Below are 15765 nucleotides of genomic sequence, written 5' to 3' on the forward strand. Positions count from 1 at the left end.
CCAGTGCTAGATTACAGACATGCCCCACCATGTCCAGCTCCTGTCTTTCTTAAGTAAGGCTTGACATTAGAGACTGGGTATTTTGGTCCACACTGGGATGTTATGAATTAAGTCCAGATGAACAAATATAATTACCTGGGATTACTCTTTTAAATATAAGTGGAATATTTTCTGGGACTCCCAAATTTGTTCAGATTTACTGCCTGAAACTTACAGATACTTTATTCAATTAGGTATAAAAACCAAGTCATCTTAACCATTTCAAGATTATACAATGGATGGTATCATAAATTGCTTTATTATACATTATATAAAACCATATAGTGTATATAATTAGATGTTTATCCCTATAAATTCTCATTTTTTAAAATGTTTATTATTTCCTTCTTCCAGGGCTAGTGTCATGAGATCAACGAAAGACAAATATTTCGATCTTATCTCCTGGGACATGCAACTCTCCATCAAAGAGGAAGTCACGAAAATGGACAAAAACAAGTGGCTAGACACAGAAATCCACAGTTACTTTACAACTCCCAAGAATCCAAGAAACTAGTCCTTTAGTTGTTAGTTAGATTAAAAAGGCAAGATTAATGAAGGCATTTGAGACTACTGAGTGTGTTGGGGTCCGAAGTTGACCACCCCTCAGAGGAACAAAAGACACTCACGATAATGTAAGCCACAAAGCAAGGTTTATTTCCAGCCAGCTGGGGTCCGGGTATCCACCCAACGCAGTGGGTTTCAACGAGGACCCCGAATACAAAGTTCAGGCTGCTTTTATATTTTTTTAGACATTAGTCACGGTCACACAGTAATTTTTATGGTCCCTGGGGTCACATATTTCTGATATCACCCACATCTTGGTGGTGGGGCAAGATTACTTGAAGATTATTTATCAGGAATTTGGTAAACACCAGGTGTCTTAACTCATTGACTCACATACCGTTTTAGCAAGATTAACCAGAAACTGTCCCTGTTCCCAGAAACTGTCCCACCTCCCTTAGTTCCAGTAAGTGGTGGCTTGGGTCATGTTAGCCATAGCCGGTTTCAGGCTGAGTGGGCTGCAAGCCTCAAAGGTACCCTAACATTTGTACCCTAACATTCCCCCCTTTAGTTGTTCATAATGAGGAATCATGCTCATCTAGGCGACGAGCGTAAACATCCTCAGGGCTAGGTAACTGTTCGTATTGCTGTCTCAGGACCATGAGTTGGACTGTACTAACTCAATCTTTCACGAAGGTCACTAGCTTATTCAGAATACAAGGACCAAAGGTTAAGATAAGCAGTAGTATGACCAGAGGGCCCACCAGGGTAGAGACCAAGGTAGTGAACCAGGGGGACCTATTGAACCAAGCTTCAAACCAATTTTCTTGGGCTTCCCTTTCCCGTTTCCTTTTTGCCAGTCCTTCCCTCACTTTAGACATAGACTCCCTAACTACCCCTGAATGGTCAGCATAAAAACAACGTTCCTCCCCTAGGGCTGCACATAGTCCCCCCTGCTGGAGGAATAATAAGTCTAGGCCCCGTCGGTTCTGAAGCACTACCACAGATAGGGAGGTAAGGGATTTTTCTAGGTGACTAATGGAGGCTTCTATCCTCTCTATATCTTCGTCTATGGCCGCACACAGCGAGGACATCCCTTTATGTTGAGTAGCCAGGGAGGCTATGCCAGTTCTTGCCCCAGCCACCCCTAGGCTAAGTAGGGTAGCAATGGTTAATGCAGAAATAGGCTCTCTCTTCTTTCTCTCACCTGTTCCTGTATTCCAGTATGAATATAGGCTCTCCTCAGAATGATAGATGATGCGGGGCAGCACAGCCACTAGGACACAGAATTCTTTAGAGCCATTAAACACATTAGTTGATAGGCAAGGGGTGAGCCCGGACTGTGAGCATAGCCACCATCCATTGCCTTTTGGAATTACCCACTTAATACCATCGCCCCAGGTGGGGTTGTTATCTACAACAGCACATAGGTCCTGTTTTCCCACTGGCACCTTCCCTAAGCAGGATCCTTGGCTGCTCACTTGTTGTATGGTCAGACCTCTCTTACGGTCTCCCCAGGAACATTGAGTGGGATTTTCACTAGTCGAGATATCGGAGGTGACATTTAGCCTTATTGCCTCATAGAATGGGGGCCTCACATCATAGCACAGCCAGCAGGAGGTAGTCATATTAGGGTGGGTGTGGTTCAATGTTAGGAATGCAGCATTTACCAAATTCCAGAGGGGGGTCTGTGGACCCGGTCATGACACTGGGCTTCACCAAGGGAGGGCCGGTGCCTAATGGTCCTGGAGTTTTAACACTAGCCTTTGTGTGAGGCCGGGTAGGGACTGGGGTTGTGCAAGGTCGGAGAGGTGGCTCTACATAGGGCGGCTTGAGTACTTTGTTGGGGCCTACCGTTTTGGACGGTGGCCCCATGGGCTCAACTTTTAATCTGATTACTACAGTCGAGCCAGAATGTCCACCATATTTATAAAACACAAGTCCCCACACCTTGCCTTGTATTCACCCATGGGTGTCCTCTTTGCCACTGTCAGTGAAGGTGACCTTGATTCTATCTGTATCTGTGGGCTGGCATTCATGGGTGGGTGACGGAATTCTGTGCCCCCAGGGTACCCTGTTTACAAAGGAAAATTTGACTAGGTCCGGTTTTGATATCCCCCACTTCCATTCACCATCGTTGGATGTGACACATGCCCATGACTTACAGAAGGAGTTGTATCCCCCCACAGTCCTTGTTCTTTTTGTGGCCGGGACAAGCATAAAAACTGTAACGTTGTGCTGACTCCAGGGCAGTAGACTTGTAGGCAGGATTGATGTCTCTGAAGCAGAATTGAAGCTCCGGCCACCAAGTTCCTATGGGGGCAGTGCGAGTAGTCTCGTTAAGGATGGTATGAGCCTCCCCATCGGTGAGTATGCAGGTTTGCTTATAGGTCTGGTGAGGGTTGGTTTCTGCGAGGCTCCTGCTCTGGGCGTTGAGCAAGATCAGAGCAACCAGCCAACCCATCCGTGGCTGCTCCTGAAGACTCTGCATGTTCCCGGGGTCACAAAAGCTTCAGCTTCAATGGGTTATCTGGGTGCCACCGTGCGGTCCACTCTCTAGCCTCTTTCTGTTCCTGATGATTGGCTTGACGCACGTGGGAGTGATGGACCCAAGGCCTGATGCCGTCAACCTTAAGAGCAGTGGGGGTAACCAGAATGACCAGGTAAGGGCCTTTCCATCTTTCTTCCAGAGTGCGGGCTCTGTGCCTCTTTACCCATACCCAATCCCCCGGGACGATGCCATGTTCTGGGTTCGATGTGTCCTTTGTCTCATACAAGGTGCACACTATGGGCCAGATTTCATGTTGGACCTCCTGTAGGGCTTTTAAGCTGGCCAAGTAATTTGGGGCCGTACTGGGGTCTTGGTCTGGTAGGGTTTGGACAACAATGGGGGGATGGAGTCCCATATAGAATTTCAAAAGGTGTCAATCCATGTACATATGGTGAATTTCAAACCCGGAAGATGGCATAGGGTAGGAGGGCCACCCAGTCTCCGCCAGTCTCAATGGCTAATTTAGATAAGGTCTCCTTTAGGGTCCGATTCATTCTTTCTACCTGCCCTGAGCTCTGGGGGTTATATTCACAATACAGTTTCCAATTAGTCCCCACTGCCCAGGCCAGCCCTTGTAGGACATTACTGATGAAAGCCGGACCGTTATCAGAGCCTAGAGTTTCGAGAATGCCATATCTGGGTATGATTTCCTCCAGCAAAACCTTAGCTACAACCTGGGCAGTCTCTTGTTTTGTAGGAAAGGCCTCCACCCAGCCTGAGAAGGTGTCTATCAGAACAACAAATACCTATACCCATACCTTCCCGGCTTCACCTCAGTGAAATCCACTTCCCAGCTCCATCCCAGTGCCCTCCCCCATACCCGTGTACCTGTATGTAGGAGTCCCTTTTTGCTGGGTTTCATAGCCTGGCACCTGGCACATTGGTCCACAGTCTTTTGAATCTGGGCTGTTTGATGCGGGAACTGGACGCGGGCCAACTTGAGGAGGGCGAGTAGTTTCTTCTTGCCTAAATGGTTGGCTCGATGTAAATTGGAGAGGAGAAACAGTCCTAACTTTTCAGGAAGGATCAGCTGCCCTTCAATATCATGATACCAGCCTTGCTGATTGGGCTCTGGGCATTGGTGATCTTGGATCCACTGTTTGTCTTCCAGGGTGTACTCGGGTCGCGGTGGCAAGCGTGGAAGCTCAGGCACGGGTAAGGTCAGCGCTAGGGTCGTGGAGGCCAAAGCAGCATTTCGGGATGCTTTGTCCACACACTGGTTCCCCGTAGCTTCCAGAGTCTGGGCAGATTGGTGACCAGGAACATGTACTACCGCAACAGTTTGGGGCTTCTGCACCACAGTCAGCAGTCTCTGGATCTCCGGGAGATTATGTAGCTCCTTTCTTTCCGCTGTAATGAAACCCCTTTCCTGGTAGATGGCGCCATGTACATGGACGGTGCCGAAAGCATAACGGCTGTCGGTATAAACAGTCACTCATTTTCCCTCAGCCCACTCGAGTGCCTCTGCCAGCGCGATCAGTTCAGCCTTCTGGGCTGAGGTCCCCGGGGGCAACAGGACACTCCAAATTATGTTCCCACCTTGGTCCACCACTGCTGTGCCCACCTTATGCACCCCATCCGAGACGAAGCTACTCCCATCTGTATACCATACCAGCTCACTGCTGGGTAGGGCTGAGTCCTGGAGATCGGAGTGCACTTGGGTGATTTCAGCTATAATCTCCTGACAGTCATGTAGAGGGGCTTCCAGGTCTGGATTTGGCAGCAAGGTGGCCAGATTTAGAGAAACTGGTTCAGAGAAGAGGATTCAGGGAGCATCCAGCAAGAGCCCTTGGTAATGAGTCAGTCGGACATTGGTCATCCATCTACCTGGAGGGTGCTTTAGGACCCCCTCTACTGCATGGTGGGTTACCACCTTCAGATGTTGCCCAAAAGTGAGCTTATCTGCGTCCTTTACCATTAGGGCAACTGCTGCTATGATCTGCAGGCATGGGGGCCAGCCCGCTGCAACTGGGTCTAACCTTTTGGATAGATAAGCAACTGGCTGCTTCCAGGGCCCTAGGCACTGCATTAGTACCCCTTTCTCTATCCCCTTCCTTTCATCTACAAAGAGGGTGAAGGGCTTTAGAGGGTCTGGCAGCTCTGGGGCTGGGGCTCTCAGGAGGGCGGTCTTGAGCTCCTCAAAGGCCTTTTGTTGATCTGGCCCCCAGGCCCAAGGGCCTTGTCCTTAGTTGCCTCGTATTAAGGGTTTTGCCAGTTTAGCATACCCCAGTATCCACAGCTGGCAGTAGCCTGCTATCCCCAGGAACTTGCGGACTTCTCGAGCCGAGGTGGGGATGGGGAGTCTGAGAATAGTTTCTTTCATAGCATTCGTTAACCATCTGGTTCCCTCTTTTAGTTCATACCCCAGGTAGGTGACTGTTTGTCTACAAATTTGAGCCTTCTTTGCACTGGCCTGATAGCCCAACTTCCCCAGCTCCTGTAGGAGGTCTCCAATGGCTTGCCGGCACTCAGCTTCAGATGCAGCTGCCAGAAGCAAGTCATCTACATACTGCAAAAGTGTGACAGAACTGTGGCTCTGGCGATATGAGTCCAGATCCTGATTAAGAGCCTCATTGAACAGAGTAGGGTAGTTTTTGAAACCTTGTTGAAGTCTCCATGTTAGCTGTCCAGGGGTTCCTGTATTTTCATCATGCCATTCAAAGGCAAAAATGTGTTGACTGTTGGGTGCCAGGGCTATGCTAAAAAAAGCATCTTTCAAGTCCAAAGTAGTATACCAAACATGAGAGGGGGACAAATGGCTCAGCAAGGTATAGGGGTTGGGGACTGTGGGGTGGATGTCCTCGACCCTCTTGTTTACCTCCCTTAAATCTTGGACTGGCCTATAGTCTTTTCCCCCGGGTTTCTTAACGGGGAGGAGTGGAGTGTTCCAAGCAGAATGGCAGGGCCGTAATATTCCGGCCTCCAGGAGACGGTTAATGTGAGGGACAATCCCCTTCCGTGCCTCGGAAGACATGGGATACTGATGGACTCGGATGGGCTGAGCTGAAGCCTTGATCTCTACTATTACCGGGGCTTGATGTTCTGCCAGCCCCACACCTGCTATTTCTGCCCAAGCCTGGGGGTAGGTTTGAATCCAATAAGCCATTTCAGGGGACCACTCAATAGGTTTCGGGGGAGGGTCCCGCAAGGAGAACAAGTGATGTTCATCCTTGAGAGACATGGTCAAGACTTGGAGGGGCTGTCCTTGTCCATCTGTCACTTTGATACCATCTGGCTCAAAGTGAATGTGAGCCCTCACCTTAGTTAGCAGATCGCATCCCCGAAGGGGGGCAGGGCACTCAGGAATGACCAGAAAAAAATGGGTCACCTGATGTCGGCCCAAATCCACCTGACATTTGCTAGTCCATTGATATGCCTTGGATCCAGTGGCTCCCTGCATGAGGCTAATTTTCTGGGACAGTTGCTCAGTAGGTTTATTAAGGACTGAATATTGGGCCCCTGTGTCCACCATGCATCTCACGGGCTTCCCCTCCACATATATGGTTACCCAAGACTCAGGGAGGGGGTCTGAGTCCCATGCCCTCTAGTCACTGTCCATTCCAGCTAACAGGACCCGGGCATCATTATTGGGCCTGCTATTTGGTCCCGGGCGACCCTGGAGTTTGGGACATTCCTTCTTCCAGTGTCCATATTCCTTACAATAGGCACATTGTCCCTGGTCTAGCCTGGGTCGATCTCTTTGGGGACATGTGGGGCCGGTCCATCCAGAACTCGGTCCAGCCAGACCCTGGACTCCTGCTAGCAGTATCTTAGCCATCTCTTTTTGCTGTTTCTTGTTTTCCTTACTCTGGTGTTCCCTGTCCTCCTTCCGAATCCTTTCTTGTAGTTCCTGATTCTCCTTCCTGATTCTATCCTCTCGTTCTTCTGGGGTTTCTTGGGTGTTAAAAACCCTTTCGGCTACTTTCATCAGATCCCGGGTAGTCATCTCCCCAAGCCCTTCTTGCTTATATAGTTTCTTCCTAATATCAGGGGCAGCCTGATTTATGAAGGACATTATCACAGCTGACTGATTCACCTCCGCTAGTGGGTCTAGGGGGGTATACTGTCTGTATGCATCCTAAAGACACTCAAGGAATGCAGCTGGGCTTTCATTTTCCCCCTGCATTATTGCCTTTACCTTAGCCAAATTGGTAGGGCGGTGGGCTGCCACCCAGAGGCCTGCCATAAGAGTCTGGCAGTAGACCTGGAGATGCTCCCTACCTTCTGCAGTCCCATAGTCCCAGTCAGGTCTGTTTAAAGGAAAACGATCATCAATCAGGTTTGTCAGGGTGGTCGGTCGCCCATTGTCGCTGGGGACATTCTTTCTGGCTTCAGTGAGAATCTGCTCCCGTACCTCGGTGATGAATAGAGTCTTAAGGAGCTGCTGACAGTCATCCCATGTGGGACTGTGAGTATGCAAAATGGACTCGAACAGATCAGTCAGGTCTCTAGGGTCCTCAGAAAAAGGAGGATTCTGGGCTTTCCAGTTGTACAGGTCACTACTTGAAAAAGGCCAATACTGATAGGTGTGTCCCCCATCAGGACCAGCACCACCCAGGGCCCGCACCGGGAGGATGGGGGGGCCCAGTGGAAGTGGAGGAGGGCTCCTCCTCTGGGGCTTCTTCTCACTGCCTACGGGGCCTGAGTCCCCTCACTGGTCTGGAGACCGGGGCAGAGGGTGCAGACAGGGAGGATGACGAGTGGAGAGGCTCAGGGGAGCCAGCTGCCTCTGGCTGGAGTGGCGCGGCAGCGGCATATGGTGGGGGATTTACTTCACAATCTAAGTCTATCAAGGATGGATGGAGAGTTGGGTCTTCCTGCAGGATAGGCTTCTTAGGGGAATTAACGGGAGTGGGGTGTTCCCCGACACGGCCAGTATTGCGGGCCGGTCTGTAGGTGCCCCATGGATAAATGGCTGCAGCCACGAAGGGGGGTCTTCTACTAAAGTCTGCCACATAAGGACGTAGGGATATTGATCAGGGTGGCCATGAAGATCGGGTCTATTAATGACATCTTGGACCTTCTTAATCGTGTCCAAGGAGAAGGTACCTTGAGGAGGCCAGCCTACATTATAGGTTGGCCATTCTGCTGAGCAAAGGGTGCCAAACTTACCTTTCTTAATTTTCACGCCATAATTGTGTCCCTTAGCATGGATTTCTGAAAAATGACTCAAAAGAAGGGTCTTAGGAGTTACCTGAGCCTGTCCCATGATGATCAGGAGAGATGGACAGAGGAGACAGCAAAGAACAAGAGAGACAATTCCAGCATACAAACAAATTCGCACAGGACTCTCTAACATGCACAAGTACCGGCCGTAATTCCATTCACACCAGATTCAGGATCCTTACCCAAAGACTACCCAAACGGCGTCCACTGAGGACACCAGCACGGTTCCTGACCATTGGGGATGTCTCCCACGACTTCCAATAGTGAAGCCTCCAGGGCTGTAACCCTTTCCTTCCACTCAATGAGAATTCTCAACCAAATTCAGATGGGGACTCTAAGTCCCTCCAAACGGAGGTGGCCAATCCTCCTTCCGTGGTCTTTCCCAATTAAACCTCAGTATCGGAGGCTGTTTGTTCCTCTCAGGGAGGGGCTAAGATCTTGGTGGGACCTTCAGATGTTGGGGTCTGAAGTTGACCACCCCTCAGAGGAACAAAAGACACTCACGATAATGTAAGCCACAAAGCAAGGTTTATTTCCAGCCAGCTGGGGTCTGGATATCCGCCCGATGCAGCGGGTTTCAACGAGGACCCCGAATACAAAGTTCAGGCTGCTTTTATATTTTTTAGACATTAGTCATGGTCACACAGTAATTTTTATGGTCCCTGGGGTCACATATTTCTGATATCACCTACATCCTGGTGGTGGGGCAAGATTACTTGAAGATTATTTATCAGGAATTTGGCAAACACCAGGTGTCTTAACTCATTGACTCACATACCGTTCCAGCAAGATTAACCAGAAACTGTCCCTGTTCCCAGAAACCATCCCACCTCCCTTAGTTCCAGTAAGTGGTGGCTTGGGTCATGTTAGCCATGGCCGGTTTCAGGCTGAGTGGGCTGCAAGCCTCAAAGGTACCCTAACATTTGTACCCTAATAAGTGTTTGAGATTCAAACCTAAAAGGAGTTCATGTTACCTGACAGTGACGGAATTTCAGAGATGAACTGATAATGCAGGATACATTGGAAAAAGTATTTCCTAGTAACTGAAGCACAAGAAGATAAAAGATCTTCAAGACACAATCTGTAACAGGGAGAGATTAGACTAAAGTCTCAAGAGAAAACTGAGAAAAATAATCTAAGTGAATGACCTTGATCATGTTATCTACAACTTAACCATATTTCTTTCCTCTAGATAATTCAGAAGCTGTTAAACAATTGAACTGAATCTCCACTATGCTTCAATTGATAATATTCTATATTATTCCTTGAGTCAATTTAAAATAGCTAAGGAAACCAATTTAAGGTGCCTACTTCAGCATCTTACTAAAATTGAAACAATACACAGAAAGCTAGCATGGCCCCTGTGCAAGAATGACATGTATATGTATATGTATATATATATATATATATATATATATGTGTGTGTGTATATATATATATATATATATATATATATATATATATATATATATAATTTAAGTATTTTCCATAGGTAAATGGCCATTTAAATTTCAAAGTGAGACAGAAGGAAGGGCCCCTGGAAACCTCCGTTATGACCTCCCTGTGACCTTAAAGGGTGGAAAGAATGCAGGCAGATGGACTGTGTGATGATCAGGATCAACAAATCAGAACGGTGCAGGCACAGTCAACCAAAATGCTTTCTCTACACCTAATTAGCATAGAGATTGAGCAATGCCCTGGAGAGAATGGATATAAACCTCAGATCACTTCACTTCTTGGCACTCTTTCTTGGCACCCCACCCCCCAACTCTGGGGCTCTAGTCTCCCACTTTACACTTTATCTCAATAAACTCTCCCACTTTACACTTTTCTCGTGTCCATGAAATTTATTCTTCTACTTCGTGAAACAAGAGCCCCAGAACTCCAACCCTCAAATCTCCTGTTTCAAAAGTATACACTAAATAATAAAACTTAAGGAAATAGTAAGATTTAACAGTTTTAATAAAATTGTGTCACACAATTGCTTAAATATTTAATATTCTAAAAGGAAAGTTAAACTGAACACTTTCTTTTTTTCCTTTTTTGCTAAACAGGCATTCTACCACTTGAGCCACCCTGCCAGCCCTTGTTTAGGGTTGGGTATTTTTTGACATAGGCTCTTTCGTAGCATTTACCCAGGACTGGCTTTGAGCCATGATCCTCCTGATCTCTGCCTCCTGAGTAGCTAGGATTACAGGCGTGAGCCACTGGCGCTCAGCTAAACTGAACATTTTTTAAAGTAAACCAATAGAGTTGCATGTAGGCCAGTGGTAGAGCACTTGCCTAGCATGCTCAAAGACTTGGCTTTGATCCCCAGTATAGCAATGAGGAAAAAAAAACCCAAAAAAACCAAGGATTGGAAGAGTGGTTCAAATGATAGAGCGCCTGTCTAACAAGCATGAAGCCCTGAGTTCAAACTTCAGTATTATCAAAAAAAAAAAAAAAAAAAAAATGAACACATGACATGCTGGGTGCCAGTGGCTCATGCCTGTAATCCTGGCTACTCAGGAGGCAGAGATCAGGAGGATCACAGTTTGAAGCCAACCTGGGCAAATAGTTCACAAGACCCTATCTCAAAAAAATACATCACAAAAAAGGGCTGGTGGAATGGTTCAAGGTGTAGACCCTGAGTTCAAGCCTCAGTACACAAAAAAAAAAAAAAAAATTCAAGGGAATTTGGATTTTTGGGGGGGAGGGGCGGTACTTAGGGCCATATACATGCTAGGCAGATGCTCTACCACTTGAGCCATGCTCCAGCCCTTTTATTTTTTGTTGGTTTTTTTGAGATAGGATCTTGCTTTATAAACCCAGCCATTGGTTGACATAGGGTCTCACGAATTTTTTGCCTATGCAAATCTTGAATCACAATTCTGATCTCCACTTACCAAGTAGCTAGTATTATAGGCCTGAGCTACCACACTTAGCAAAATTTAGAATCTTTTGATACAAAAGCAAGAATAAAATTAATTCAATGAATTCTGTTGTTTTAATTTGAAGGGAAGATAATTACTGTGGAAAGAAACCAAAATATTACTGAGAAAATAATTATGCACGAATGACACACACAGGAATTTCAGGTGCTCAGGGTTCTTGAGCCTGCTCTGACAGTGAAAGCACAGACAGACTCTAACAGCAGAGGTCGGAAATATTTTATTTATAGAGAATTTAGTTGGAGAACAGAGAAGAGAAGGACTACATATTGGAGAATACAGGGGGACCCAGAAACCGGTGATCCCGTGGGCCAGGGTGGGGAGTGGGTTTTATAGCTTATTTGCACTGCCTGATGGCAGGAGATGCCTTTCAGATGCAAACAGGCATTTCCTAGGGAGGAGAAGTGTCTCCTTGACTACTTATTGCCTTTTGGGACCTCCTGCAGCCCGTCCTTCAGTCCTTCAATAACATAACAGATTTTTATTATATGGCCTTCAAAGAACATCTGAATGGATAATTTGAATATTAAGGATGTCTTGTCTATGTTAAATTTGTATAAATGTAGTTATTGATTGGTGTGAGTGACTTACCATAATTAAATTTTAAATGTTTTACAAAGTTTTTAAACACAACCAATACCCTTTGATCATATTTATATTCTAAAATTTTGTAAAGCATAAATGAAATCTTACAAATGCTTATCACATGCCTAAAATACAAAAAGTCGTCAATGACATCCATATTTTGATTATTACTGCTTAAAGACATTTTTGTGCTTTCTGGTGGATATATTCCATTAAGTTTTGCTACTACTTTTGTTCTTTTTAACAAAGATATTTCACTAAGTCAAATTTACCAAAGAATTCCTATAGCATTTTTTCAAGGGAAAAAATGTCTAATGATATCTGAAAATGTTCACATTGTTTATAGATTGCACTACAATCCTTAGCCTTTCTTAAAAATATATACAACCTTGTAACCTTGCAGAAACATGGCATCCATCCAGTGGAGGAAGTCTACTGCATAATCACCACTAACCCATGAGAATAACAAAGCTAAAGTTATACCCAGGCCAGTACCCCCACATATGCTCAAACCACTCGAAGATTTTTTTTTCAAAAGGAAAGGGCAAACCTAGATCAACCTGGCAAATTTATTAAAAATGGAAGCCATCTTCTTCCTAGGAATTATGGTTTTGATTTTGTATAGAGTTTAAAAATCTAATGTATGTGTCACTGGCCTTTGTCCTTATTCTTTCATCCAAGTCTTCTGTCTTCTGCACTCAGACTATGGATGTCCCAAGAAATAAATCACTTGTGACAACAAAGAAGACCAGCCAAAGATGATCTGGAACCCATGCTAATTTCCCTTGGTATTTGTGACCATTGGCAAACACAGTTCCTTCTATTCCAATCTTACTCACTAATATTAAGTCTCAGATCAGACAGTACACTTCACACAATGATACAAAGGTTAGAGAATGAGGTTCAAATGGTTGCTGAGTTCAGAAGGGTTTTAGTGAAGGCATGAGCAGAGAGCTGATACAGAGTCCAGGAAAGAAGTTCTACAAACCACAGGTACAGAGCTGTTCAGGGCGCAGGGTTGTCCAACACAGTTTTGGGTGGCCGGCAGTTTTGACAGTCAGTTTAAAGCAGGTAGTGTGTCACAGACAGGAGAAACTGTATTTGAGTTGGAGCCTAGGGACAGAGGTAGAGATCCTTCACTGTGGTGATTTTCCTTGGCAAAGGTTGTGATGAGTGACCAAGTGATAGGTCAGTGCCTGCGTTGTAGCAGTCTTGGGGTACTCCCAGGTGAGGGAGTTGCATCATTCATTGGGCTAGTGTGTTTGATAAGTCGATAGGGATGGGGTGGGTTTTTTTTTTTATGTGTTTTGATATACTATGTATCCATGTGTTACTGATTTAATTTGATAAGTTTATAGATGATATTTTATTTGTGTAAATAAAGTATCTGTGCCTCATGGTTTGTGTTGGACAGATGGTGGTTTTTTACTTGCACAAAGAAGGTGCAGAGTCATTTTTACCTCAGCATTTGCATTCAAAATAGAATAAATTACTATTTTATAAAATGGAGTCACTCAGGGCAAGACACAGCCTGAAAGCTACTGCTGTATACAATATGCACTAACTCAGATCAGGGTGCAATCTGATCTCCCACAGGACAAAAAATATATAATTTCTAATTTTAGTCAAGCACCTAACACCTCTCGTTAATCCTTCATCATTGTTACCTCTCTTTCTATGGTAGATGCAAAAATGGTCACACTTTCTTTCTGTCCCATTCATTCTTCTGAATGTGGGTTGACCACAGGATTTCCTTTGTCCAATGAAACATTGCACCATACATGAGGAAGTAAAGACTTGAAAAGTACTTGCATGCTGGGGCTTGAATGATCTTGCAATCCCATAGACATATGAACAAGCCCAGGCTAGCCTGTTACCCAGTTACCCCCATCATCACAGTTCATAGCCAGCCTACCCACCTGACATGTGAGTGAATCCATTCAGAACCAGATAGACCCTGCCAAGTACCCAATCACAAACAGGAATCAGCCAAACCTAACCAAGACCAGAACTATCCCACCGGTACGTGAAAAAATACATTTGTTGTTTTAAGCCACAAAGTTTGGGTGTAGTTTATTATGCAACAATAGGTATTTGATCTGCGCTCTGATTCACTTCAGTAATTATTTTACTGCAAACATTTACACCATTCAATGACTGTTTCCACTACCTACACCTCAGTTTACCTTCTTTTCAACTAGAAAAATAGATATACTAAGTTGTCTAATGCTACACTGTAGCAAAGTGGCAATGACACTGATTTTGAAGTCCGACTTCCCACTCTTATCTTGGCTCTGGCTTAGATAAGCTGCAAGTCCTAGAGAACATTACATGGCTTTGTAATGTCGCATGCTCCTTCTGTGTAAATGTAGGGCTGTTGTGAGAATTATGAATAAAGCATGCAGATCATTTTATTTCACATAGGGATGCTATACTGCTAATTTTACTCTGCACTGGCCAGTGATTCAGAGCTTGATTTTTTAATAGGCTTACTCACATACCATAAAATTCACACATGTAAAGTATACATTTCAGTAGTTTTTAATATATTCACAGGGTTGTATGACCATCATCATAATATTGGAGTGTTGATCCCTAGTTTGTGTCCTGGCGTAGTGGATGATTGAAGATGCTGGAGCAGGAGTTAAGAGTAAAGCAAGCACAAAGTTTACTAAAAGGACAGCAAAGCATCCTGATGGGTGGGACTTAGTGAAGGAGCTAAGTCACAGAAAGGCTGAAGTCCAGGAGATGACACAGGGCACTAACTGGCTTAGGTCCAACTAGTCTACCTTGAAACTACACTGGTGATTGGTTGACACCTAGTCAACTTCTCAGTAAATCTGACCACCTGTCTGTCCCTCTCCTTATTGAACTGGACATTCCAAGAGGGTCTGGTCAGCACATCCTGGCCTTGGAAGTTTGCCCAACTCGTCCTGGACTTGGGGTCCACTACTACATTGTGCAGCTGCATCTTGTTATTTTGGTAAGGGGCTTGTTATTTCTCCAAGAAGCCTGTTGTTTCCCATACCTCTTTAGATGTCTGTTTTAAAGTGCCTGTCATTGCTCCTCTTACAATCACAATTTAATTTTAAAGAGTTTTCAGGATCCTAAAACAGAGCTTGATTTTGAGACCTGAGGTGTACCTGAACCAAGTCCTTGAGGAAAGATCAAGAGTCCAACAGGGAAGACCAAATGCTGATGAATAAGACCACAATGATAAACAAGAGGGGAAGCCAAGACTCAATCCATGAGATAGGAATAGAGTTAGAGTATAACTGATAGAGAATGGCAGGGGAGGAAATGAGGTCTAGTACATAGGATGTGGACAGTACTAGACTATCTATAACCACATTATCATACATGCTAGGCTGGCACCAGGGGACTCTCCTCACTCTTCACACTCAGGTCCACCTTGCCAAGGCTGGCAAATTGAAGGCTCGGTCCAGATCTCTGACCTCTAAAAGGCCCTACTATATTCTTCAGTCAGTCACAGTGTTGTGGAATGGCAGCTTCCTATTCAAGGTCAAGAGTCCTGTCAATATTTCCTTTTCATCCCCTAGCCAAGGCCAACAAGACATTGCACCATATACCTCTTTCAGACCCAGCCTGAGAAAAGGCTGGTCTTATTTACCTAGGGACCACATTTGTATTGATGAAAATTCTTTTTGTGTGTGTGTGTGGCAGTACTGGGATTTGAACTCAGGGCCCCATACTTGCTAGGTAGGTGCCCTACCTCTTGAGTCACTCCACCAGCCCTGTTTTGTATTGTTTTTTTTTTTTTGAGAAGGGTCTTATGAACTATTTGCCCAGGTTGGTTTCAAACCACAATCCTCCTGATCTCTGCCTTCAGAGTAGCTAGGATAGGATTATAGGCTTCAGCAACTGCAACTTCTTTTTTTACTTTTTTGAGACAGGGCCTCACTATGTAACCCAGGCTGACCTCAAACTTGTGATCCTCCTGCCTCCATCTCTCAAATGCTGGGATTATAGTTG

The 15765-nt window shown here is 45.3% G+C and overlaps 1 non-coding gene across 1 annotated transcript; it reads left to right on the plus strand.

Moving 5' to 3' along the window:
- Nucleotides 1-9559: 9559 nt before the first annotated feature.
- On the plus strand, nt 9560-9663 carry LOC141415214 (U6 spliceosomal RNA). Its single transcript, XR_012440222.1, has one exon. It is a non-coding gene; the product is annotated as a U6 spliceosomal RNA (small nuclear RNA).
- The last annotated feature ends 6102 nt before the right edge of the window (nt 9664-15765 follow it).

This window comes from Castor canadensis, chromosome 12, assembly GCF_047511655.1.
Source record: "Castor canadensis chromosome 12, mCasCan1.hap1v2, whole genome shotgun sequence".
Classification (NCBI taxonomy): Eukaryota; Metazoa; Chordata; class Mammalia; order Rodentia; family Castoridae; genus Castor; species Castor canadensis.